Source organism: Camelus ferus, chromosome 19 (genome assembly GCF_009834535.1).
Source record: "Camelus ferus isolate YT-003-E chromosome 19, BCGSAC_Cfer_1.0, whole genome shotgun sequence".
Classification (NCBI taxonomy): domain Eukaryota; kingdom Metazoa; phylum Chordata; class Mammalia; order Artiodactyla; family Camelidae; genus Camelus; species Camelus ferus.
The window spans coordinates 12,866,435-12,893,879 of NC_045714.1; the positions used below are offsets into that span (position 1 = coordinate 12,866,435).

General features: G+C 49.6%; 1 long non-coding RNA gene across 1 annotated transcript in view; it reads left to right on the plus strand.

Moving 5' to 3' along the window:
• Window positions 1–27,445, plus strand: part of LOC116657870 — a 357,505-nt gene that overhangs the window by 8,056 nt on the left and 322,004 nt on the right. Inside the window, exon 2 of the long non-coding RNA XR_004313024.1 lies at window positions 11,403–11,526. This is a non-coding gene — a long non-coding RNA (uncharacterized LOC116657870). The remainder of the gene's footprint in view (window positions 1–11,402; window positions 11,527–27,445) is intronic.

Below are 27,445 nucleotides of genomic sequence, written 5' to 3' on the forward strand. Positions count from 1 at the left end.
TTGTTTTGCCTTTTTTTTTTTTTTTAAAGAGAAATGGCTGAAAATGGTGAGAACAATGAGCTTTGTGGCATTTAACTCTCCCTGGTCCCACCCCCAACCTCGAAGTCTAGTGGCCTTGAAAAAGAGCAGTGCCCATCCCCCATGTGGCCTGAGAGCCACCAGAGGGAGGACAGCAGAGCTGAAGCCCATCAAAGACTCTTTTTCAAAGAATTGTCATCTTTTAATATGTCCAAGTGCCTGGAAGACCCCAGTTATAAGGCTGTCCTTAACTGACCCGACGTAGGGCTCACCTGGTGTGAAATAAAGTGGGCTGAGGTGATGGAGAATGACTAGTCATACAGGGATAAAGAGAACGAGCACTTCAGGGGGAGGCACTCACAGCCAGTGCAGAGGCCCTGAGGTCGGAGTGAACTTGGATCAGAAGGGGGGGGGGGAGGGGAGAGTGTGGGGAAGACAGTGGACAAGTGAACTTAGAGAGGACGGTTGGGAGACTGTGGGTTTTATTCAAAGTGCACTGTGGAGCTTCTGGGGGGTTTTAAGCTGGGGATGGAGTGGAGTTTTCAAAACCTTACTGTGAGGAAGTGTGTTACTTTGGTTTTGACCTGTGACTCCCATGGGACTGTGAGTGACAGGAGAACGGGGCTGCATCTGATCCCTGAGGACAGAATCCTGCAGTCAGCTGCAGGCCCGGGCGGTGGGAGCATCTTGGGAAAGGAAGGAAGCCGGCAGCTGGCAGGAACTCAGGCTGTTGCGGCCCTGCCTTTAGCACGTGGGCGGCTGTGCTTTGCTTGGCGATTTGGGGCCTTTCCTGGCTGTTTAGTTTAGTTTTTGCATCTGCCGCGTTTGACACGTCTCTAAATTCGATACTCTTTTCCCCTCATATTTTATGCCAAATTTCCTTACCTTGGGATTTCTCAATCTTTCCATCTGAGCAAAATATGACATGTTTCTGATGCTCTAAAATAAAATTTATGAAGAAGAGGTCTTATTTTGTTCATTATTTATTTGTTCAGTTTTGCATTTCTTTTATTGATTTTACACTGGAATCTTTCAGCATTTTAAATTAGAATCAGTTTGCATTCCAGGCATTTCTGGAGTCAGAATGCAGTCCTAAGTTGCAGAATAAGCAGCGCTTGCCAGGCTATAGCGGCCGCAGTGTTTACTCATGCACACAAATTCTCAAAACAGCCCGATTTCTGGCCACATCTGGGCACAGCAGCCTTCCGTGGCAGTGTCAGTTCTTGGCCGCAGAGTTACTGCGTTCACCTTGCAGTGATTTAATTACTTCATCTGTTCAATAATGCAGTCATTTTTTATTAATTCTCAATCCATCTACGTAGGGGAAAATATCATCTGAACAGCCATATGGTTGACTTTTTAATGAATAAAAAATACCTGGACATCACGTGAAGGATTCTGGATGGGCACACAAATTAGGCATCGTGATTTTCAGTTAAACACCAAACCCAGATAAAGCCCTCTCCTAGGAGATCATTACTATGTGGTCGTATGTTTAAAAAAGGGAATGGTTCGCGGAGAAGGCACAAAGCAGCAATGCATACTTAATAGCTTGTTCCGAGGAGTAAATTAAGTCTGGAAGTGTCGAGGTATTAAAGTTAGCAGAGCGGGTCCTGAGTATTAAAAGAGAGAAATCTCTGCGAGAGAGAGAGAGTTCTTTCTTTTACATTGACTCAATAGTAAAATAAAGTGAACTCTGACAGTATGATTTAGCAAAGACTCTGAAACATAACATGTTGGAATGGCTGTGTATCAGAAGTTATTTTTCTGTTCTGTTACCTTTAATGAATAGCTTAGATCACTGAATATATTCACTGAGCTATGGCTCAGTGCATTTTTGATAAGGAGACAAAAAGCGCTACAGGTTTTGGTGTAATTTTAGTTGCAACGGTGTTTTGCGCTCAGTGTCTTGCACGTGCAGAGATACCTGGACCTGCACGCAGCACGTGCGTGTTTGTCTCCACACGTGCTCTGGGGAGCATTTCACCTGTCGGACATCTGTTGAATTAGAATAGGTTTGATAATGAAGAGTTCTTTTGTATTTTTTTCATCTTAAATAAGTAGAAGTGCACAACACCCTTTATTGGAAATTCACTGAAGGGAGACGTGTGATCAGATTAGTACCCAAAGGCCAGCTGGTGATGTGTGGTGATGAATCTACCTCAGATTACTCACCGCTCTGTGAAAAGGTGCAAATTATTTGGCCCCATGGCCCTGAAAGAACTAAATGGCCCCTGTCCCACAGTTTCAAGCAGAGTTCAAACCAGCCCATCCCTTATTTTCAGAATTAAAATGGAAAGTTTCGGCCTGCTTTCTCTGCTGAGAGTCCCCTCTCCTGCGGGGGTGCCTCCTCCCCAGGCGGGGTCAGCCTGCGACCCCGCCGGCGCCACTGCAGCTCCTCAGCCCGTGCCTCGTGAGTCCCTCCATGGGGTTGTGTTGCAGCCTTCTGCCTGGACGTGGGTTAATGCCCCTCAGTTAGAACCACGGCTTTGCTGGTGCCACTGTCCCCCTGCAGCAAGGTGCTCTTATGTCCCCTCCCACCCGGGTCTGTGGCCTTTTCTCAAATGGTCGCAATTCAGATTCTTTGACACTTGCTGTGTCTTCCAGCTAGAACACCCAAACCGACGTGAAAAAAATCCAAACCTGGTCCACTTGTCCACATCCCTCTAAGACTCTTCTGTCTTCAGAGTCTGCGCACGTCCATTCGGTCAGCTTGGTTTTCCTGACATCCTCTAGCTTGGAGGCACTGTCCCAGTGCCAGGGATGGGGCGGCCATGAATGAGACCCACAAGGTCGTGGCACTAAGGGAGCTTCCTCGTCAGCAGCTCACTGATGGAGGGGGTGACACCAAGGGGGGGGGGGTCTGCCCTGGGGCTGTGGCGAGCCAGGTGTCACCCCCTGCGCAGGAGCCTTCATCCAGGCCCCCACGTGCTCCTGCCACAGCCTGTCCCACGCTAGGTGAAAACAGACCTTTCTGCCGCAGTGTTAGCTCAAGGACAGAGCCCTCTGTTGCCCTGGTCTCTGCCGCATGGCTCCTCCGGGGCGGCTTCTGGGAAATAAACCCAGTAACCCACCCCACAGACACATACTCCGTGCTTGTTCCGTGGCTTGCCCTGTTCTAGGTGCCAGAGCTGAAGGCAGATGAGGCCCCCGCCCTCCTGGAGTTACCTGGGGGCGTCTGGGTGGGAGGGGAGGCCAGAGAAACAGGCCGCAGGGCCAAGAGGCGGGCACCTGGGGCCAGGCTGCGAGGGGAGTGAACAGCGTAGCGCCTCTCCAACCTGTGTGCACTTCCCGATCGCCTGGGGCCCCACCCTCAGAGTTTAGGATCCAGAAGGGCTGCCGGGGGCTTGGGAATGTGCGTTTGCACCATCTCCCAGTGCTGCTGCTGCACAGAACACCCTGTGGTGATAGAACTGAGGCCTAGAGGAGGGGGAGGGGGAGGAGGCGGGGGGGAGGAGTGGGGAGGAGGGAAGGGGAGAGGGAGAGGCAGGGGCCCCAGTCCCGGGACGCAAGGGGCCCGAGCCTGGGGTCCGAGGGGCAGGGAGGAAGGACCTGATGCACAGGGAGGTTTGGCGTCAAGTGGGCCCCCTCCCACGGGGACACTGACCACCCGGAGGGGCTGAGCTTTTCCTGAAAGCAGTGGAAAGGAGGTAGCGTTCTGAGCAGGTGGTGACATCACTGGGCATATTGGTTTCTCATTTTGCTGTTCCAAATAATTACCATAAATGTCGGGGCTTAAAACAACACAACTCGGTGTCTTATGTTCAGACCTGCAGCACGGCCTCACTGTGCTAACATGAGTGTCAGCGGGTCTGTGTCCTTCTGGAGGCTCCGGGGGAAAACATGTTCCCCCACCTTTTGCAGCTCCTAGAGACCGCCTTATTCTGTGGCTCGCGGCCCTCTCCGTCATTTTCAAGCCAGTGACGGTGCACGGACTCCTTGCCCCGCCTTCTCTCTGGCTCTCTCCCCGGATTCCGGGGATGCCCGTGGTCACAGCGGCCCACCTGGGGCATCCAGGCTGCTCGCCCTTAGTCAGCTTCTAACCTAACAGGCTCCCAGGCTGTAGGGAGTAGGACTCGGGTCTTCATGGGGGACATTGCGCTGCCTGCCACATCCTGTATGCGTTTAAAACAAACACAGTGGGTACTGCTCAGAGCATGGCAGGGAGCACAATGGAATGAAGAGGCCCCCGTGGGGCTGCCACGTTGGTCCAGGTGGGAAGTGGCCTGACCTGAGCTAGCGTAGGGGCTGCAGGGAGGTGGAGATGAGGCTGTCTTGGGGATATCCTCAGGGTTGGGGGCCACGGGGTGGGTGTGGGATGAGACAAAGAAAGATATGACAGAATGGCTGGTGATGTCCTTGACTGAGGGGAGTGGGAGGATGAGGGTCAGCGAGTCCGGAGTGAGGTCAGTCCTGTTCGGCCTGACTCACGCACCAGTTGTACACTGGGCTTTGGAAGAACATTAATACTTTTTGACCAAGAGGATGGAGCTCGGGCTGTAAGTGTCTTAAGGAATCTGTCACTCTGTGGGTCTCAACAAGGTCTGCTTACTGACCTTACGGGGCAAAAGGAATCGGCATCAGTTCTGGAATGTTCCATAAAGAAAAACAAGGTGTTTGGAGACCTAATGTAAAAGGCAGAGTGGGTTTCTGGGATGGGCACAGGCTGACCTGAACTTGAATCCCAGCTGGGTGCAGACGAGTTGAGACGTCCCCAGAACCCAGCTCACCTCCCCGAGTCTCCTTCATCTGTAATGGCCCTGAGTGCCCTCCTCTGCGGGGTGTCGTGAAGACTGGATGCACTGTCTGTCCATGCCTAGCCCTGCCCCGGGGAGCTCACCCCTGCGTTCCCGTGGTCTCTGTTGAATTAGAATGGTTTGGAAAGCATTTGTTCTTCCATGAGTACTTTGAGGCAACGACTTTTTCAAGCTGCTATTGAATTAGTGACCCAATTAATATGGCCCATATAAAGGCTCCTCAGAGCAGCCAAGAATTGTGCAAATAAGTTTTTTTTTTAATTTCAGCATCCTTAAAAAATATTCTTATTATTCACCCTTCTGGATGGGCCAGCGGGCATTTAGATAAGTTGTTCTAATTATGTATCAGAGGACCTCTGTAGACATTAAGCAACTCCCTGAGAGGTAGAAATCGTTCAATACTAAAACAGAAACATTATCTGTTGTTTTCCAAACTGATTGACTCCCCTTCCCCAGTAACATTCTGTGTACTTTCCCATCTGGGTACACAAACAAAAACCTTGTAAAAAGTTAAAGCCACATTAATATGTTTGCTTTTTTCAAACAGTTGGCAATGAGTGAGCAATTAGCAGGTCTGATTTTGGTTTTAAATTCAGCCCTACATTCTGGTCGGCCAAGCATGACAGACTTCCCAACCTGCAGACACTGGGAATTTATTTCTCCATTGGTATTCATGACACTCGTGGTCGGAAATGGCCATTCTCATGTCCTCCCACCCCTCTTTGGAACAAATTAGTGGAGTCACTTGCTTCTGGCTGGAGGTCTCATCTCTTGTGCCAAATGGGACCTGGACGCCAAGCTCCATTCCAGCATCCATCCTTATAGCCTGCTGGACATAAAGAGGCCCTGACAGGCCTACTCTTCAGCCTGGGAAGGGCCAGCAGGGCAGAGTCACTGAGCAGCTGTCCCAGCTCCATGCCCTGAACTACTGCGTCCGGGGGAGGAGGCATTTCTTGTGTTCTGCAGGAGAGGTCACCAAATTTCAAACTCCTTTATTTCATGGTGATTATGCAGAATCAAAGATTGCTGTGTATGGCTTTTGTTTTTTAACACCATTTAAAAAATATTATAAAAACAATACACACAATATATGGTTTTTATAAAGTCGAATATAGAATCCAGAGGTTTATTACACTCATACGTGGTTTCACCAAGAGCTGTAGAGACTACAGAGACCGCACGAGTAAGTCACAGCTCCTCTTTCCTTTCACTTTATTCTCATTTAGAAGGAGTATTTTTAGCTTTTAGCTATTTTACTTCGTCTGCATCTTTGTAGAAATATGTATGTATTTCCCACAATCTCATCTGTGTAATGCTTCTGTGTGATACTTACAAACCATCTCCAACCTGCTAACACTTGTTAAGGAACAGTGATTGTGCCTGTGTTCGTGAGGGACACTGGTTTATAATTTTTTATAGTACCTGTGTCAGGTTTTGGCACAGTAGCACGCTGTCTCCATACAATGATTTGGAGATTATCTCTCTATTTTCTAAAAATATTATGTACACATTGTGCTATCTCTTCCTTAAATACTTAATAGAATTCACCGGTGAAACCGTCCGGTGCTAAAATTTTCTTTGCAGAAATGAGTGTGTTAACAAATTCAGTTCCTTTCACAGATAGAAGTCTACTCAGACTTTGCGTTCTGTCTTGTCTAGGTTTTGGTAAATTGTATTTTTCAAGGAATTTGTCCATTTTATCTAAGTTTTCAAATTCTGTTCATATACAGTTTACTTCCAGTGTTTCTTTATTTTCCACTTAAACTGTGTAGAATGTAGGTCAGGACAATATTCCCTTCCTTCCTGGTGTTGGGACTGTGTCCCTGTTGTTTGTCCCCTTGTAAGTTAGACAGGGCTGCGCCAATTCTGTTCCTCTTTTCGGAGCCAGCTTTCGGCTTTGTTAAATTTCTCTCTTGCTTGTCTGTTTTCTATTTCATTGATTGTTATTCTCATCCTTATTATTTTAATTCTTTTACTTAGCTTTTAATTTTCTAGCTTCTACAGGGTAGACACTAGACGATTGATTGCAGACCCTTCTTCTTTTCTGATATAAACATTTTAAGTGTACTTTTCCCTCAAGTACCACCGTGGCTGATAGATCATATTTTTGTTCCTATTTAGTTTGAAATGTTTTCTAATTTCTTCCTTGAACCATGGATTAGCAGTATATATTAGAGGCATGTTGTTGAATTTCCAAATAACGTTTTTCCTAGACATCTTCTTGTTATTTAATTTTTATTTAGTTACACTGTAATGAGCGAATGTATTCTATATGGTCTCTGTACTTCTGAGTTAGCTGATAATTTATGGCCTGGCATGAGGTCTGTGTTGTTGAACTCACCTGTGCACTTGAAAAGAACATGCATTCTGCAGTTGTTAGGTTAGCGTTCTGTAACATCAGTTAAGTCAGAGTGGTTGATAATGCTCTCATAACTTCTATGCATGGGTTTGTTTATTTATTTTTGTATTTATTTAGGCAGCTCTGTAATTCCCAAACATGCACTGAAGCCCTCTGGGATGCTGCAGTGAATTCACAGGGGTGTCCTGGAATATTTAAACACAGCGACATCTGTCGGACACTGTGTGAGCTTCTACTGAGTCTTGGGCAGGTCTTCCAAATGTAGGCATACTCCACTGTCCAATATCAAAAATGGACATTTATTTATATCACTGCTGATCTCATCAGAAAAATCATTAAGTACTGGGAAGCATAAAACTCAAGGTGGAAAACACAAGCTTTCCAAATTCTAATTCAAATTCTAATACCAATTCCAAATACCTAAGTGTGAAAAACAATAATGTGTCTGCCAGTCTGTTTTTTTCTTTCAGGGAAGAATAGTGTTCCAGGAAAAAGTGCTAGTTGAATTAGCTTTTTTTTTTTTTTGAGACAGCCACCGTTGTTTACTGGGTAGCAAAGTGTTTTTGAGTACTTCATCTCACAGAATATCAAAATGATATGTAATTGAGTGTGAGATACCATAAAACTTATATGCTCAATAATGAACAATTTTTACTGCTTTTTCAAGAACATCTTCAGCTGAGATAGGCTTGTGCGTTGCTGCTGTTGAGCTGGGAGTGTGTGGCCGTGAGGGATGCTGTGACCGCTAGCACGTTAGTGGCCGGTGCCTCGGTCCAGGCCAGAGGCCCAGCAGCTTTGCCCCACTGTCTTTGTTTTTTCCCATCTGGTGCAAATGTCAACACAGAGCAAAAGGCGATGACAATAGCTTTACCTTTTTAGATCCCCTTGTGGACTCCACTAGGGGAGAAGTCTGTGGGCTATCATTTGAGAATGGTTGAATTAAGGGATTATTTCAACAATCCACTCTCTAGAAATCCAACATTTCTATCATCTTGAACCCTGACTCTGCCCCAGTTTACTGTCAGATGGTCCTTAATTAGAGTTTCACAGAAATCTTTGCGTAGCACAATTAAACAAGCGAGAGGGAATTAAACTGGTTAGGAAGACCAAACTGTTTCAACACAGGAAGAATCCAAGCGTTCTGTGTTTAGGTATACAAATGTTTGCTAAGTACTAGCCAGTTGGCAGCAAGTGTGGTCCCCATTTGCAGCGGGCTGGAGATGAGGGGGTGAGCTTACAGATAGCCTGGGATGGTGGCTCCTTGTGCCACCACGGGGCTCAGTGATTGGGAGTGAGTGGTAGAAGGGATCTTTAGTTGTCTGAGTCTGTTAGGGTTAAATTACCCCAATTTGCCTCCTCGACACTGGCTCCCCACAAGTGGAAAAATTCCCAGTGGCAAGAGCGTTGCTCTGGAGAGCTACAGCAAGGCAGAGCGGGGAGGTGGGAAGAGCCCTGGAGTCGAGGAGGTGTGGACCCTAATCTTGGACTCATTGACCACGGGCAAGGACGTGCCCTTGGCGGGACACTCCTCCCCTCAAAGCCTCGGCCTCCTCCTTCGCAGTACAGGGACGTAAACCCTTGCACAGCACTGGTGGAGGCTAAACATGCGTAGGTGTATCAGACATCCAGAACAAGACCTGATTCAGATTAAACGTCCAAGAAATGGTGGTGGTTCTTGTTGGGTTTAATATTAACAAAGGGGCCGAGAGCCTGCCCATGGTCCCCGAGCGGTCAGGGTTTGCATCAAAGCGCCCTTAGTTGTTAAGTAAGTGACTTCAGAGAAGTTGCCCAACTTACCCAGGCCTTGCTCACTGGTGAAAGGAGGACGACCATGCCTATCCCGTGAGGCTGTTGTGAGGGCTGAAGAGGTGACACCTGTGCGTGCTCAGCACAGGGCTGGCCCTTAGCGGGGGCCTTGCGAGTGCTAACTCGTGATTGGCCGTAGTATAACCACCAGCCCCTCCCTCCTCCTCCTCATCTGTCAGGGTGACCAGCCATCCCCACTGGCCTCAGATTCTCCCGACATCAGCACTGAAAGTCTTGGGTCCAGGGAAACCCACAGTTGGGAAGGCACCACTGCACCAGGGTTGAGACCTGCCCGCACCGTGCGGCCAAAATCCATCAGCCTTGGTGCTCACGCCCTGTCCCCACCAGTCAGACTGTGTCACCACAGAGATCCTGCAGCCAGGCCAGCACACGCCCTACACGCACCCTGACCCACTGTGACACAGTCTCTATTCTTGCCTTGGCAATTTCCGAGAAACTTGTCATTCCAGGCAACTAAAGAAAAACATTTCTTCATAATGGAAACATTTTAGCATGAAAAACGCTCGGAGTCCCAGTTTCCGCTCTGCTCTGGAAGCACCCTCGTTTGGAGGGGGCCAAACAGCTGTGAGTTTCACTCTTGCAAACCAATCATTTCTAAATAGAGCGATACCACAATCTTAATTTTCCACTCAATGGTGAAAGCAGTCACATTATTCAAAATTATTCATCAGCACTTAGTAATTCACATTCTAGAGCAATCTCAGAGTGCTTTAATGTATATATTACAGGCGAGATTTATAGTGGGAATTACAGTATAGCAAATCATTCTTTTAAATGATGCTTAAATCACACAAATTTAAAATACTAATTATGTAAAATATATTCTGAATTTTTAATTTCTACCTTTGTTTAACAATACTCTCATGACCAGCTTCAAAAAATGGGATAGCTCTATCTTCAGAAATAATCTGAATCCGTCCATAATGGAAACAACCCATATTTTTACCACATTGCTTTCGCCCCAATACCCCCATTAAAAAAAAAAGTGAGTAATGATCATCTAAAAGTCACAATCATTGCAAGATAATGAAGCATGGAATTCCGTTCTGAGACAAAATTCATCTCTAAGAAGAGCTTGAGAAGCCTTTGATGGCCATGAAATAACGATTTAAGTTAAAAGATAAAATTTAAGAACCATTTCTGCGAACAACGTAGCTCTGAAAGAAACATTATCATCATTTGGTTTCTCATGTGTACCCACCAGTGGAAAACCTTTGGGAGAATTTACAGCCCCTTCAGTTTCTTGAGCCACTTAGGGAGGGCTGAGCCGACTACCAGAACCCAGGAGGACACTCATTGTTTGCTTGCTGGAGTCTGGCCGGAGGCCGCGGAGCAGGGGAAGACGCCTCATGTACATACCCTCTGTGCCTGAGAACCACCCTCAGGATACATTCAAGAGAGGCTTTATTTTAAGGTGCCCCAAAATAGCCACCCGCCGCAGCTCCACACCGGCCCTGCTCTCCTGTCCCTTGGAAAAGGGGGGCTTGCACTTCGCTGGGCAGAGCATCTCAAAATCGTGTTTATCCAGGCGTCAGTGCCCCGAACTGCAGCTGTGCCAGGGAGGGGTGGGTAATAGGAGTATCTAGACCCCCGCTCCCATTACTCTTCAGCAGCCAGCTAGTTAGCGGGAAAAGTGGACGCTTCTCGAAGGGCTAGTCCAGGAGCACAGCCAGCGGGTGGGGATGGAGCCCACAGCCAAACAGCAGAGCCTCTGCCACAGTACAGAGTGGTGTCGTGCAAGGAACTCACCCAGCCCCTGGGAACTTCTCTGCTGAGTTAGACTGGAAACGTCTTGAGACTGGACACCAGTTCTTACTCAGTTTGCGTGCCCCCTTGCACAGAGCCAGGAACTTACCACGTGGGACGTTTCCGGTGAATACTTGCTGGTTGGATGTGTGCATTAACTTGTACCTAAACTACCCAGAAACAGCCCCTTACCCCATGGTTTCTCCTTGGTAACAGCTCTCCTCGGTGCACGGCCTTCCCTGCTCTAGAATGTTCTGCTGCTCTAGAACTCTCAAGACGGGGTTGTTCTTGACTAGCATTTTGGACTCTCTGATGTCATGAGCTTAAAAATGAGTCATAGCCCCGAATGTGCCCAGATTCTTGTTTCCTTTCAGCCCCGTGGCCCCGTTTCTGCCAGGGGAAGATGCGTGGAGACCGGCGCTCTGGGGGCCGGCCGGGCACGTTAAGTGTCTGATTCGGTCCTGACATTTCTCCTCTTGGGGTGCAGTCTCCCTCCCATCCTGCCCCGGCCTAGGCCTCACAGCTTCCTTTTTCCTGTTCACAGTCTGTCTTCTCCCAGATCACCTTCCCTTTGGATCCTGATCACACGGAGCCTTTGGAGAGAGACATTCGGGTGGACAGCCACGCAGAGCCGCTGTCCCTGGCCCCGTGCGAGGGAATGCTGACCTGATTTCTCTTTTCTTTTTTCTCTTCAGGAGCAGCTGATTGAGATTAATCAGTCAGCAGCTGGCACTTTATGCTGACTCTGGGGAGAGTCTCGCAGATTCAGGTTTAAGCTGGAGAAGAGGAAGGAAGAGAAGAGACTAGTGGCAGGAAGAGGTAAGAGGAGAAAACTGCTTTTTTTCTTTTTAAGTTACCGCTGTTTCTCCGGGGAGGGGTTGGTCGTGTCTTAACTCTGCGCCCGTGCTCAGCTCTGGCCGTGGGAGCTGGCCCTGCGACATGTCTACGGCAGAACCTGATGTCCTCCCTAGTGCAGGGGGTGCGGCGGCTTCTGAGATGGTCCCTGAAGGTCCGCCCTCCTGGTGTTCACGCCGTATGTCACCACCAACCCCAGGCTGCGGAAAATTCTCCCTGACAAGGGGGTGGAAATCTGAGTTCCAGTGTGGGGACGGACGTCACGTTACACCTTTTGTTCAAGCTGGTATGTGAGTCAAACACAGGCCGCCTCTCTAGTGTGGCCAGATGCTGTCACGGTGGCCAGTCTGCTGGTCACGGCCAACTTCTGATCATGGCACCCAGGGTTGGTGTGGATGGGCTGCTTTGGCCGAATGCTGTTCCTGCAGCCTTCATTTGGTAATTTAAAAAATATGCTTCTTTTCTAAATTGTGTGGAATGGATAAAGAAGTGGTATTCCGATTGAAACTGAATTTGGCTTAATTAAGATGAATTTCCATGCAGCTCCACAGCCCCTCCGGCAGTCAGAACTGTGTTCCCCTTTGACCTTTAGAGGCCCGGGCTCCGTCAGGTGGGTGTGGAGGCCACGTTCAGAAGCCAAGTGGCCCCTCGTGCTGCTGCTTCCTCACCCACGTGGTTGATGAAATTCCCGGCACGTCAGACAGCGGGTTTGGGAGGACATCTGTTATCAGTGTGTCCCTGAGATGTGATACTGTCTGGATTTTTCCTTCCAGACTGTTAATATTACATTGACCAAAATAGACCCCAAACCAGTGTGTGTGTGCGTGCATATGTGCGCTGTTTATTGAAACGTAGCAAATGTGGAGAAAAGCACATGGAGCTTAAGTGTATCAGTGGGTTTTCACAAACTGAACACACCCATGCAAACACCTCAGATCAGGGAAAAAAATTACTCCAGAATGAGTCCCGAGACCCAGTCTCTTGCTCATGGTAACCTTCTGTATTTGTCAGCTCCTGCTGCTGTAACAAGATACCACAGACTGGGTGGCTGAAGCCACAGAGGTTTGTTTCTCCCAGTTCTGGAGGCTGGAAGTTGGAGATCAGGGGGCTGGCGTGGCCAGATCTGGTGGGGGCTCTTTTGCTGATTTGAAATATGGCTGTGTCTTCACGTGTTGCAGGGATGTGGTAAGGGTGGGGGGGTGGGAAGACAGAGACAGAGACAGAGAGAGACAGAGAGCTCTCTGGTGTGTCTTCCTCTGGGGGCACTGATCCCACCATGGGCCCCACCACGTCGAGACTGCAGCTAAGCCGCCGTTCTGTGTGTCGTGCGACGTAGGGGTGCAGGTAGTTTTTCCTCACAGGGACGGCCTGCTGAGCGAGGCCGTCCCACAACACTGTAGTGTGGCTCCTGCCATAAACCAGGTTACTTCTTAGCGGGTCATTTCTGGACGGGGACCATACTGCTAACCACTACAGAACCTGCCTCTCCTGTGTCCAGTGTGTGCAGAGCGGGGCGGGCTCTCGCTCAGCACCACGGAGAGCGGCCGCTGGCCTGCCTTCCTGCTGCCCGCTCTCCAGGGCTCAGCTCAAGGTGCCCTCCTCCAGGCAGCCTGACTTCTGGGACAGCCTGTGCAGTGGTGGTCCTGCCTTAGAGCAGCTTGTTGCAGGGTCCTATGTGGCCTGAGCAGACTTAAGCTGCCTCCAGGGCACTTACTCAAGCACTCATTGGCTACGTTTCTCTCCTATAGCTACCAGTTTGAAAACCAGTGTTTGGATGGGTTACTCCAGATAGTGACTCTGGAGGCCACATAGAAAAATGTAAAGTTCATGAAGTAATTTTGACATTCCTACCTGACAACATTCTTCCCCAAACATATTTGCCATTTTTAGTCAATGGCATTGGGTCTGCATTTCCCTGAAGGTATTTTGGGGGACTCTCGTGACTTAAGGTAGTACAGGGTTTTATGTAAAGGAAAGTGGGGACATCACAGTCCAATAAATTTGGGAAACAATGTTTAAAACAAAATTAAACAGAGTTTCATCTTTTTCTTGAATGATTTCTCAGAGCCGTGTGTGTATTACCCATGTCTTGTGAATCCCCAAAAGGTCGTGTGGTGTGGAGTGTTCCTGCATCACCAGGAGTGCTCCCTGTGGTCCCTGACCACCCGGGGCACCTGTGGCTTGTCAAGATTTCCTTCCTTATGGGGGCTTCTCAGGGTGTCCCTTGACCGATGGTCGCCCAGGCAGTGGTCTTGTGCTCTCATGACAGAGGAGCCACTCACGACTCTACTTCCTTCACACATAGAGTCTCTTTGTAACTTTAATCCCTAGTTTTGGAGTCTTTCTTAAAAATCTGGAGGGAACAAACTAAATCCATCTTCTCTATGATACCTAAAAATAATCACTGGGCTCCCTGGTTTTTCCTTAGCTATCCTGACGATTTTTGGAAATTCCTAAACCAGCATCAACCTAATCGTGTCTTCTGATTTTTCCCTGCAAGAAGTTAAGGATCTCCTTTTTGCAAAGATGCACACGCACACACACACACATCTCTCCTAACATTTGTGCTGTTGCATATTCAGCAGTGAGGTCCCTTAGAGCGCTCGGCAGGTTATTCACACTAAAACCCTGAAGCTTCGTAAAAGATGTGTTTTTTTCCCTGTGTGTCAGGCAGCATTAATCAAGGCTCTAATGATTGTTCTGCAGGTGTTATTTCAAAAACAACCAATGCCCCAGATCGTTAAATTTACAGGGAAACTTTTGATTACAGGATCTGATGACTATTATTTCTAAAATGAAGGGATGAAGAGTGACAAAAATCAATGACATGGCCGTTAGGTTGGAGCTAAATTTACCCCGGTTTTAAATTTGTGAGGTTCTCACCTCATCTTCTCTGCAGATATTCCCTGTATAGTGACTTGTGAGTGTATGATGTGCTTAAGTATTTCTAACCGTTACCCTCATGATTTGGGGAAGAATTTGAAAGGATTACGACACAAAGACTTATTCAGCAGCATTACCTAGGAGCCAACAAGTGCTCCACCCGACCCTACAGGGACAGATCAGACACAGGACTCTCCCCACTGCATTTTCCATTTTACCCAAGACAAGGACGTTAAACCCACAAGCACCTGCCCGCACGCGTAGTCATAGGACTGACACGAAATGTGCGTGAGCAGGCAACTATGGAGATCCTAAGACGGGGCAGGGCCCCAGGGGACAGGTGAGGGGCCACCGTGCTTTGTTTCTTAGATTCTTTAAAACATAGAGGGTCCCTAGGAATTTGGTTCCAGATAGAGTAAGATAATCTTCCTCTTTTAAAAAAATCTCTCTCTTTGCTGATGTTAACCTCCTCTCAGTTTCCAGCAAGTCCTAGAGAGCTCGAATTTTGGGGTTGTTAAAACTTGCATTTCACAAGTGGTAGCGAGAAGAGTAAGAACCTGCCTTTGTAGAACACTCTAGATGGCTGGCTCTGCTTCATGGAACTCAGTGTGCTCTGCCTCAGGGGCCCTCAGCTGGGTGGGGTTCTGCCCCCGGGGGTGTTTGACGATGTCTGGGGACATTTTTCGTTGTCATAACTCGAGGCGAGGTGTTCCTGGCATCCAGCGGGTACAGACCAGGGAGGCTGCGAGACACCCTACAATGCACAGGACTGCGGCGGTCCCCCCAGGACAGAACTACCTGGGGTGAAATGTCAGTAACCCCGCCTTCTCTTTGCCCTTTCATGGACTTTGAAGTGCTTATGGGTGACACCCCGGGAGACGAGCTCTGTCCCGGAGCTGCTGGGCGAGAGGGGGTGGGGGTGGGGGTTCTGCCCTGCCACTTCCCTGCTGTGCTCCTGTGAATCTTAAATCCGCGAAGCCGCAGTTTCCTCCTGTCCCACCGCACTGATCTGCAGGTAACTCCTGGCATGAACAAGCTCTCAGTAAACGTGGCCATTATTAACCTACCACTTCCAAAGTTACCTTTAAGTTTGGGTTACTTTCCCTTTTCAAAGTCAGTCAAAAGGAACACACTCCCTGAAATTAGAGTTTAAGTGAGAATGTAAAAGGTTTGTTGGCTTTTGCAAGGTCCTAGGCTGAACAGAGGCACTGGCTCCATGATGCAGATTACCACTGTCTCCTGCCCGAGACTGGTGACACCCCACACCAGGCATCGGTGGCTGTCACTCCTACAGCCTGTGTCCTGCCTTTCTAATGTGGGACAGATAGGCCTGCCATTCAGATGGCATTGAGTAATGACATGACAGTGTGCTGTCACACCTGTCCTCAGAGCCCAGGGAGCCGCACTCAGCCCTCTCAGAGGCACAGACCAACCTCGCCTCCAGTCTGAGCTGGCAGTCCTGGCGGAGAGAGAAAAAGAAGGGACCTTAACTCCCATCCTCCCCTGAGCCATGACTCCAGTGTCAGTAGGACCAAAGTCTTCTCAGGTGTGGGCGCTTCAGGGCCCCGACGCCCGACCCTGAACCTCCTCCACGTTCCAGAACTTCCCCCTGTGCCTCTGCCCTGTCTTCAGCCCATTCTGGACCCTGAGCTCCAGTAATGAATGAGACAGACCCAGTTTGTACCCTTGTGTGTTTACAGTCCAGTGGGGGAGGAAGGTATTGCTTTTTAGAACATCACACAGATAAATGTAAAAATGACAGCTGGGCAAAGTGCTATGGGGAAGAGGGCAGGTGCTCCAACTGCAAATAACTAGGGGTCTGATGCCACCCTGGGAAGGCAGGCTGGCCTGGGGGTGTGAGGATGGAGGGGGGTTCACCAGGAGACATGCAGGGTGGAGAAGACATGAAGGAGAAGGTCTCAGGAGAGGGAGGGGGAGGGGGGGCTGGGGAGAGTGGATTCCTGAAGCCAGATGCCTCACCTTAGACACCTAAGTGGGGCAGAACCAAAAAGGCTGAGAGGTGCAGCCATATCTCTCCTTCCTACCCACTCACCCCCTAAGTGTTCATGGCCAGCATCCCGCACCCCTGGTGGGATGGATTGGGGTTTTCTCCGTTGGAGCAGGGCCCAGTGCGGAACTTGCATTCCCCCTTCCCTACTAGGTGGCCATCGCTAAGCCCTTCTGTCTGGGACATCCTGGCCCGCGCTCAGACCCCACAAGTAAGGGACACAGTCAAGTTTCTGCAGCAGAGGGACACGGTCAGATCTGTGCAGTGAAAACTTTCTGGCTGTTCCACGGGGTCTGGATTGAAGCTGGGGACCAGCTCGGTGCTGCGGGGGAGGAAAGGATGCTGTTCCGGACTGGGGAGGTGGCGGCTGGAGGGAGAGAAGTCTGGAAGCTGGAGTCCACAGGACTTGGCATCTGACAGGGTCTGCAAGCTGTGCTGGCAAGTGCGCCCCCCAGGATTCTGGCTTTAGCCCTTGGAGAACAGTGGCTACACATACTAACACCTCGGAGAGTCCGCCGAGACAACCCCTGACGATGGTGGGGAGGTGAGGGAGGTGGGGCGCTGTGGGGGCGCCTGGTGGGAACATGATTTATCTCACCCCCGTCCACTTTTCCCTAGGGATACCCCTGTTTCCCCCAGACAGACTCCCCTCTCCATGCCCCCACCCCTAGCAGTCTCTCCCTCTCTCCTTGCCATCCCCGCACACCCACCCTGGATCCTTCAGTGTCGGGCTCAGCTGATATGTCCTTCAAGAAGTCATCTTCAACACCTTTAGCTGGGTGTTGAGTCAGAATCCCAGATTATTTTAATCGATGAGGGTTTGCAGATGTCTTAAAGGGAACAAAGGACCGAAGCATGGAGAGACTTCCTTGCAGAGGTTTGTCTCTGGACTCTGAGCTCTCGTGTGAATCAAAAATAAACCTCTCCTCTTACCAGGTGTGCATTATGCAAAGCGAGCATCCCGGGTTTAAGGTCAGCCCCAGCGGACCTGCGCTGTGTGCGTTCCCTTCACTGACCACGGACAGGGCGGGGCCGTTCAGCCTGCCCGCCGCCGTGAGCACACAGCACTCCCCTGCCTGGAGCTCAGCTGCTGAAATTTAGACAGCCGTGCCCAGGGCTTCCAGCTGATGGCGAGGTGTGCGCCTTGCCCTCCAGACGGGAACAGGAGGATTTCTCCACTCAGCGAGGTCAGCCCTCCGAAGCAACCACAAAGGCCAAGTCAAGCTTGATATTTTGCCGGCCTGTGTAGCAAAGGCATGAGTCCTCCCCCAGCCCCCAGCAGAAGGGACGCCTTCCTGTAGCCCGCTCTGGGATTCGCCAGGTGCCATGGGCTTTCTGCTTAACTGTGCTGTCTGAGGGCACAAGCTCGTCTGTCTGCAGAAATCCAGGAAAGGGATTAAGGAACTTTCTGAAATGTTACACAAACTGTATCCGTATATGTATTTTTTTGATAGAGGATTCAAAAAAGTTTTTTTCAGATTCTCTGAGACCCTGACGAATCCCCACTGCCAGTCCATCTGCCTCCCACTCAGATACTCACGTGTCGAAAAATATGACAACCCACAACCTCACTCTCCAAGGCAGAGAGCCTGGCTCTCTCTCCTGATATTCCGTAACTTTGTGTGTCTGGCAAGTGGAAAGGACTGATGCTGTGACAGTGTCGTGCTGGTGGCAGCCACCTCCACCCCTGCCATTAAACAGAGCTTCAGGACAGAAGAGGCCCCGCCTCCTTCTCCTGTTAACCTGCCTTCTTAACAAATGACTGGAAACGGAATTTCTGTGTGCTTCCCAGAGCTTGGTTTTATGGAGCTAGTTCTGGGCAGTAATTCCTGCTGCCATATGCTGGTCTCCCCCCAAAAACGGAACTGAACATCACCTAAATGGCTGTTGGTTTGTCGTGTGCAAAATAAGCAAGATCAACAACCATGAGGCAGGTCAACGTAGAACCTAGAAAACAAACCCACGCTCCTGCCCGGCCACACCCTCCTCTAGCCCCAGGTGCCTTCGCAGGGCACTCAGGCACTCAGGGTTACTGATGCACAGGTCTGCTTCTGGCCTCAGGGCGTTTGCACTTACCGCTCTCTGACTGCAATGGTCCCAGGGTGGCTCTCTAGGTACCTGAGTCTCACCTCCAAAGTCAGCCCTTGGGAAAGGGTTCCTGTTTGCTCTTTTCAGAGGTAGCCTCCCCACCCCATCACTCTCTGTGCCTCTAACCTGTCGCTGTATCTGTCCTTGTGTCCCTGCAGGTGTCTAACCATTGCCGTTCCCTCAGAACCACTAGAATGCCTGCAGGGTGGGGCCCAGCTGCCGCGCTCGCTGCGGGTCCTCCGAGCCCAGGGGTGCGTGGCAGTGAGCTGGTGCGGCTCAGCATCTGAGGGATGAGCGAGGGAACCCCATCCTTCTGATTCCAAGTCCCCACACAGGCCCTGCTGAGATCTTAAATCTCCTGCTGTTCATTCCCCTCTAAGAGGCGTAGCCAGAGTAGGACTCCTCGCGTTACACAGTTCTTGTTTCAATGTATAAAGACCACTGCAGCAGATAATCTCAGCACCCAGGATCATGGTAGGTGCTGGGTGGACAGCTGTGGAATGAATGAATGAATGAATGATCTCTAACCAGCCCTGCTAACTCCAGCAGAGGGAGTCGGGGACCTTCCCAGAAGAGTGGATGTGAGTTTTTTCCCGAGGAAGATCTGAAATCGTCCCAGAGCCAGGACGGTGCAAAAGCTGGAGGGAAGGCATATCTCCTCCTCCACGCCGCCTGCTGCTTCCTTCGTCTCCACTTTTCGCTGAAACCCCAGCTCCCCTGCCCTGGCTGTGCCTTCCAGCGGCCTCTGTCCCTCTCCTTTTGTGCTGGCTTTCTTCTCCGCCTGCTCCCTCCTGAAACTTCTGTAGCATTTCTCATGGGGAGATACTGTTCTCCTTTGGAAATGAACTCTGTTGAGTAAAGGTGGGCAAGAAAGCTTAAGATCAAGGAGCCCTGTGAAGAATGAGAGTGATTTTTGAAGACAGGAAGGCAGTGGTGGAGGCAGAGGTGGCGGAAGGATGCTGTGACTGTTTAGGAAGGTGGAAATGGGTCCCGTGAGCCCCAGGGAAGAAGCCACCGTCTCCATTCCTGCAAGATGCTCACTGTGTGTGTGCTGTGGTTGGGGGCCTGTGTTGGGACCTATGAGGATGGAAACGAAGGAAACTGTGTGTCCAGGGAAGATGACCACGCAGCAACAGAGGCAGAGACTGGACTGACGCAGCTACGAGTCAAGGATTGCCAACAATTACCAGAAGCTGGAAGAGGCAAGAAGAGAGTCTCTCTTAGAGCCTTCAGAGGGACCACATCCCTGCCAACACATCTGTTTCTGACTCTGCCTTGCAGAACTGTGAGAGAATCAAGTTCTATTGTTTTAAGCCGCCCAGTTCATGGCAATTATAGTACCCATAGGACAATTATACAGCATTAAAATTTTTTTTGAATAAACAAATGGGACTGAGTATACCTTAAAAGCTTTTGCACAGCAAAGGAAACCATAAGCAAGATTAAAAGACAACCTACAGACTGGGAGAAATATTTGCAAATGATGCGACCGACTACGGATTGATTTCTAAAATATACAGGCAGCTCATAGAACTCAATACCAAAAAAACCAGCAACCCAATCAAAACATGAACAGAAGACCTAAACAGAATTCAAGAGAGAGCTGGGAGTTCGAGATGTACAAATACTAACTGCTATATATAAAATAGGTAGAAAAAAGAAAAAAAAAAAGCAAGTTTCTTCTGTGTAGCACAGGGAAATATATTCAGTATCTCATAGTAACCTATAATGAAAAAAATGAAAACAAATACATGTATGTATATGCATGACTGAAACATGCTGTACTCCAGAAATGGACACATTGTAACTGACTATACTTCAATAAATTAAAAAAAAAACTTTGATTACCTCCCGTGACTAACCCAGTATAATATGGTCCTTTTCAAGTGGATTCTTGACTGTGTCAACCTGTTTCTGCAGCCTGGAGCTGTCCCTGTGGTGGCAGATCCCAGGACGGCTGACAGGGGCGGCTGGCTGTCCTGACAGCCCTCTCTGGGTGGACAACCAACCAGAGACGTCCCTGGGGGGGACTCGTGAGAAGGACGCGAGGGGCTGCCACCGCCAGGCGAGCGGCAGTCCAGAGGGTGAGGTGCGCGTGTTCAGCGCCTGTGACATCAGAGACGAATGTTCCCTAGAATTCCTGGTGCGTGAAACTCTTCGAGCTGATTGCATCCACACGTGCCTGGTTACGTCGCTAAGTGTCATCTGCGCATCGCCCAGCAGGGTGTAAGATGTGGGCTCTCAGCGGGATGGAGAGCCCCTGAGGGCATTTCCTCCCGGCTGCAAGCTGCTAGGCCGAGGCGCTCGGTCCCTGACGCCCGGCTCAGGGCTGCTGGCCCCTCCCTGGCAGGACGCCAAGCTCTTCGCGTGCTAAGACCTATGCAGACGTGGTCCTCTGCAAGAAATCCACCACCAGGAAGAGAAACTTTGTGTCCCATGTTTATCTGTATGATAGAAGTTCACTTCTCACTCATCCCATCCATCTCCCAGAAAACTGTGTTTTGTCATGTTGTTGGTTTTTTGTTTTCTGTTTTTGTTTTTGTTTTTGTTTTGACTGAGAAATGTGGAGCTGTTGTAGCTCCAGACCCCGCTTGCTGGTGTGACATAGTTGCTGAAATCCCCCTGCGTCCCAGGGGTCTGGACCAGCCTCCAGGCCTTTCTTCCGATGTTGTTAATTACAGCATCTGTGAGAGTTCCGGTTGTGTTTTAATTGAGTTTTCAGCGTTACGGGTCGTAATTCCCTTCTTCTCTGCATACTAGGTGATACTTTCTGTGTCAGACATTAAGAATTTTCCCTGGTTGGGTACCAGGTATGTCCACATTCCTGTAAATATTCCTGAGCTTTGTTCTGGGGTGCAGTTAAAGTGCTTGAAAATAATTTGCTACTTTCAGGAAGGACTTTAAGATTGTTTAGGCAGGAGCAGACCTTCATTTAGTCCATGGATGTTTTTCCCCCCGAAGCCGAGGTAAACCTTTCTGTGTGCTGCACGCAGCGCCTCTTGAATGATCAGCTCTCTGATTTTTCTGCGAGAAGAGCCACTCTTCCGGCCCCGTGTGAAGCACTGCGATGATCCACACACCCATGGCAGGTTCTCTCCTTGGCCTGAGGGGCTTTCCTCTCACACGTGTGCTTGCCAGTACTCTGTCCCTTACCTGGGGGCCCTTTGCAGGTTTCCATGGTTCTCTTTCTGTGCAGCCCTTTGCTTTCTTGAGAACTCTGGCCGACTCGGTCTTCTGGCTCGTCAGCGCCATCTCCTCGGTTCGGGGAGTGTGCCCGGCCCCTCCGGGGCTCCCGCACCCGTGCAGCAGCCTGGGAGCCGCCCCAGGGGTGACACGGTGCCACTGTGGCGCTCTCCTCATTCGTGTCCCATCTCTCAGGTCACGGCCTCTCACTGCCTGGTGGCCAGCGTCTTCAAAACAGCCGTTTCACCTAGTTTGCCTGGGGTTTTCGTTGTCTTGGTGGGAGGCCAGTCTCGCCCTAGTTACTCTGTCACCCAGGGCTAGAAGCCCAGGGCGAGCGTCAGCCATCTTCCAACACGACCGAAGTGCCTTCCTCTTTGTCTCCGTGTCTGACAGCTCTGGGGCTCGCCGTTCCTTTCGTAGAGCCACATTTTCATCCAGTATTATCCATCTTTTGCCTGAACAACTTTCTTTAATATATCTTTGTCTAGGTCTGCTAGCAATAAATTCTGTTACTTGTTTGTCATAAAATGATTTCATCTCCATTTTAAAAGGATATCTGTACTGGGAATAAAATTCTAAGTTGAATTGTTTCCCCCGATACTTAAAGCTATCACTCCAGTTTCTCCAATTTCTCACCAATAATATCATGTAACATGCTTTGGTGTAGTGGGGTGTTTTTCTGTTTTTCTGTTTTTGTTTTTGTTTTTTGTTTTAGTTTTGTTTCTTCAATCTGTGAGCTTGGGTGTTTTTATTTATTTGCTAAAATATTTTAAGCTACCTCCCACTTCCTGGACCTTCAATTACGTGTATGTTGAACCTGCTGAAATTGCCCTACAGTTTACTGAAGCCGTCTTTATTTCTTCAGCGTTTTTTGTCTCAGTGCTACATTTGGGACAGCTTCTGCTGGCGTTCAAGCTTGTATTCTGAGAGTTGAATTCACTGATCTTATCTTCTGTAGTGTGTGATCTTCTTTTAATCCCGTCCTCTCTCTTGTAACCAATTTTCATCTCTAGAAGTTCTACCTGGGTCTCCTTATATATTCCGTTTTTCTCCCCATCGAGCTCATCTTTCAATTTACATCTTTGTAAGATACGAAATAGTTTTTTTCAAGGTCCTTGTCAACTAAATCCGTCGTGCCTGTCATGTATGGCTATTCCTATTAGTGGATTGTTATTGTTTGGGGGAACGTTTTTATGTTTCTATGCCTACATAGCAGTTTTTAATTGGATACTCAACCTTGTGAAATTCCGCATTATCGGGTGATTGGATTTTGCTCCGGCATGAAGTCAGATAAATGGTGGGTTAGTTTGCTCTCTTCTGACTTTCATTTAAACTTTGTTAGGGCAGGCCTTTGGCAGCCCGTGTTCTGGAGCTAGTTTGGCCCCACTGCTAAGATGTGACGCTTTGAGGGCTCTCCCTGACGCCCTGCGTATCGGGAGGGCTCCCCCGGTTGATACTTTCTGTCCGCTGTAGCTGCGGGAATTTCTCACCTTGCTGCTCTCTGTACTCCTTTGCCTGGCCTCGTGCAGGGTCAGCTCATGCTCTCAGCTCCTCACTCAGGTCAGTCTTCAGCTGGAGACCGGAGGGCCACCTCTGCAGGTCCTCGGCGTTCTCTCTCTGCAGCCCTGCCCTTCCCACGTGCCGCCGTGAGTCCCGGCTGCCCCGCCCCCTGAGCCGCAGTCCCTGTCTCCTCATCCCAGTGATACCAGCTGTTCCTGTGCCCTCTCCTTTGCTGCAGCCTTGAACCTGCCTGAGGGCATCACGCTGGTGCAGGCATAGGGCTCACGTCACGTGTGGTTCTTTCCCTGGCGGTCTCACTTCTGCAGTGTGCTCTGCCCAGTGGCTGAAAACCATGGTTTTATTAACATGTCCAGTTTTCTAGCTGTTTAGGATAGAAAGGCACTTACTGTAGCAGTTAATTTTTTTAAATTAAACCTCAAACAACCTTATAAGGCAGGTTGAGTTTATTGTATTTTACACATGAGAAAACAGATCAGAAGAGCCTAAGTCACGTTGACAAGACGCTGTAGGCGGGAGAGCAAGAACCAAAGCCGGGTCTGCAGACCCTGCAGCCCGCCTCCCGCCCCTGCACGTCTCTGAGCTCTGCGTTCGGGCCGCCGCGCTGGGCACGTGGGAGCCGCAGGTGCAGAGCATTTGCGCGGGATCCTTAGTGTGGGGAGGATACCCATGTCACTGCCCGTTTCCTACCTCCACCTCCTTCCTTTCTTCCTCTGCAGCCTTCTGATTATACCTTTAACTTTGAAAGCATGCTCTCCCCCTTAATTACCCAGCCAGTTGGTTCCTCTGAGGATGAGAGAGGTCTCTTAGCAATACTGTAGCAACAGACATGGTAAAAAGTGTCGCTGTTGCGGGCTGACGTGCCTCCCTTCCCGCCTCGGTTGCCTTGATCGCCTGAGTGGAGAGGAGTTAGGCTCTTTCTTTTAATGCCCAAGGCACTCGTTTTCAGAAAGATGAAGTCAGTTTCATAAACCCACATAGTCAGAACCAACGTTAGTTCTTGCTGGGCTCAGTGATAAAGGGGCATGATTGCCAAACCATTTTTCTTCCTTGTGTTGATCCACTCCAGGCTGGGAGAGTCCACTCAGCCCTTAGGCTGGGGTACCTGGGCACCCTGACTGACAGTCCTCCCAAGTGTCCGCATCACCAACGGGTGGTTCCCCAGTGAGAGACGAAGGTGCTCTTCCACGAAGGGGAAGGTGTGGGTGCTCAGCAGGTGGACGTACAGAGCCCACTGCACTCACCGCTGTCCTGACCAGAGGATTTGAAGGCTCCCCTACCAGGTCCACCTGAGGCACTGAACAGAGTATGGATAAGACCCCACTTTAAACACAGCCACATTGTTGATACGACATCTCATCGTCACTAAGTGTGTTTGCAAAGAGATGTTTAGAAATGAAAAGAATGCTATTATTCATAACATTTCTATTTTTTCTGGCTCTACCTGGTTAATTTCTCCATATAAATAGGAGGAACCTTGAAGCCTTGATTCAAAATATGTGCGGTGCCAGGTCACAGTATCACCTATGCTTAGCAAAGATAGATTTGAATATCAAAAGCATGTGGAGTGCAGTGCCACTGTGCGCTGTGAAGTGTATGCTAATGTGTTTACTGCTAAATATTACACCGCTCGGCCGTGAGGTGCCCTAGACCTTTACCGTGTGAATGTTTGGTGTGGTATATAATTTGAACCGTAATAGGACAATTATTTTTACAGAATTTAAAAATATTTTTGCTTACAGTTGTCTTTGTGACATTCTAACATCAGTACATGTGAAGGTCACTAAAGCAATTTTCCTAAAAAAAATGTGTTTTAATATTAATAAAGATCTCCAAGTAGTATACAGTAAACCGTGTTAGCCTCCAGGCTCTTAGAATGGCATTTGGCCTTGGTTTTATTTAGCTTTAGATTTCAGTTACTCTGACATCACTGAACATAAGCCGTAAGTAATGGTGAAACCCTGCCACGGAAACCCCGCGTGGAAAGCCTGAGGCGTTCGAGCCAGGGCCCCGCCCGCAGTCTCCTGCGTCCACTCCGGTCCTCCCTCCCTCCCCAGGCCACAGGAGGACGAGAAAATGGGTACAACTTTCTATTGTTTACTTTTTACCATAAAGCCAGAGAACATGTATAGTATTTTTTTCTTTGCCAAATACACTCCTTTGAATAAAGCACATTTTTCTACAATTTAAGCTCTTGAGGGCAGGAACCCCTTCTCATCACTGCTCTATTCCCATATCCAAAACAATATCTGACACATAGTAGGTGTTCACTGAAATGCTGAAAACGCATGCTTGTGGCAACCAATGCACCACGTCTCTCCCCAAATCAATTTCCTTAAAATCCTAGGGTGGGGCGGCCGCTGGGGCCCTCATTTTGCTGATAAGGAAACAACGGGCAGCTGCAGGAGAACTTGGCTTGGTTTATGAGGTCTGCGCAACACGTTGCGTTGATGATGGGAAGAGGAGTTTCTGTCTAGTTTTGGTAATTACAATTGTGAGACCAGCATCATCTTGCTACCGAAGTCAGACAAGGGCACTGTGAGAGGAGGAGGCCAGTGTCCCTGCTCAAAACAGAGGCAGAACTCCCATCTTGTGAACAGAATGCAGCCAGAGTGACTTTTGAGGCTTGGTTAGAAAGTTGAATAGAGCTTTCCTGGCTCTCTCTAAAGGCTACTCACTCTGGGACCAAGCTGCTGTCACAGAAGCGCGCTGTGCGGAGCCCAAGGGCAGAGGTTCCAGCAAAGAGCCTTTGTCAAAGTTCCAGTTGAGGACAAGCACCCATCCTGATGGGTAAGTGAGGAAGCTTCACTCCATCCCCAGCTACTCTGTGACTATAGCCCCCTGAAAAGGCCCAAGTGAGACCTGCCCAGCTGGTTCCAACCAACCTCCAGAGCCATGAGGATTGTAATAGGAGCAAATGGTGTCACTTCGCAGCACAAGTTAGGGCTGGTTTATTGTGCAGATGACCCACAGCTGTGTGCAGGTGTGGGGCCAGGACCCAGGGCACCAGGACCAGGTGTGGGGGACACTGGAGGATTTCAGGGGCTCTGCGGGACTCAGAGCATGGGCTCCTCTGCTCCCTGTGGCAGTGCATTCTGTTGTTCCAAGAGAAACTGGAAATCCAGATTTCCATGTAGAATCTCCTTGTTTGGCAAACACTGAGACGGGCCAGACAGAACTCCGGGACATCGGATTCAGTCCCTGGCCTGCCCGCACACAACTCCCGGGAGAAGGATTAACCGGGCTGATAGTCCATTACTACGGGGTCTACACAGCAGAGGACGTGCTGTCTTGCCAGAAACTACTTTTTCCTTGGCACCTGCTGCTTCTCTTTCGATCTGGTGACTTCAGAAAAGACAATGTCCAAACCACAGCCGGAGGCGAGGCCCTGGAATGGAGCCAGGCCGACCTGCCCGGCAGCCCGATGGGAGGGAGTGTGCCTTGTCTTCAGGAGTTACTTCCTGCTGACCGGGAAGCCCGCACACAGGCCGTAACTGCTGACTGCCGGCCACGCCAGGGGGCTTTCAGGGGCTGGCCCTCAAAGCACCTCAAGGGCGGTGCTTATTTATTCATTCTGTTTAATGCAGTTCAGGAACCTTTAGAAATATTTTGAAACCTGAAGTATGCACTCCTGGGCTGTGGTAGCGTCCAGACCAGCTCGTCAGGCCGGGTTCAGGGCAGTAGTCATGTCTCTGGGAATGAAGAGCTTTCGATCTCCATTCAGTTTTTCAGGGAGGTGTCTGAAAATTAAGCATTTTGGTAAAGGGACTTTTCCGAGGGAGCTTGTTGACTCAGGCCATGAAGTCTGGGGAATCACGCTTCTGAAAGAGCCCAGGTGTCGGGAGCAGGGGTCCCGGACCCCTGACCGAGACGCCTGGCGTCCGCGCATCCTGACTGAGCTTCACGCCGGCCCCTCCCTGACTCCAGGCGGGGCTCTTTGTTCAGAGAGCACGTACTTCTGACAACTCACAGGCCCCTTCTGTGCCCCGGTGAGCTGAACGCGCTGCACACAGCGTCTCGGGAGTTTTGCAACCCTGGAATCTTTCTCTCAAGGACCGTCTGCAAGGGAACCCTCAGGGGAGGCAGCACCCCTGTTTCTCCCAGTTTCTGCGAGAAAGTAGAAAACTAATGGGCTCCGATGAGCAGACACAGGTGGCCTGATTGTAGAGGACGATGTTCGTGAGCTCAGGAGTGACTCAGGGT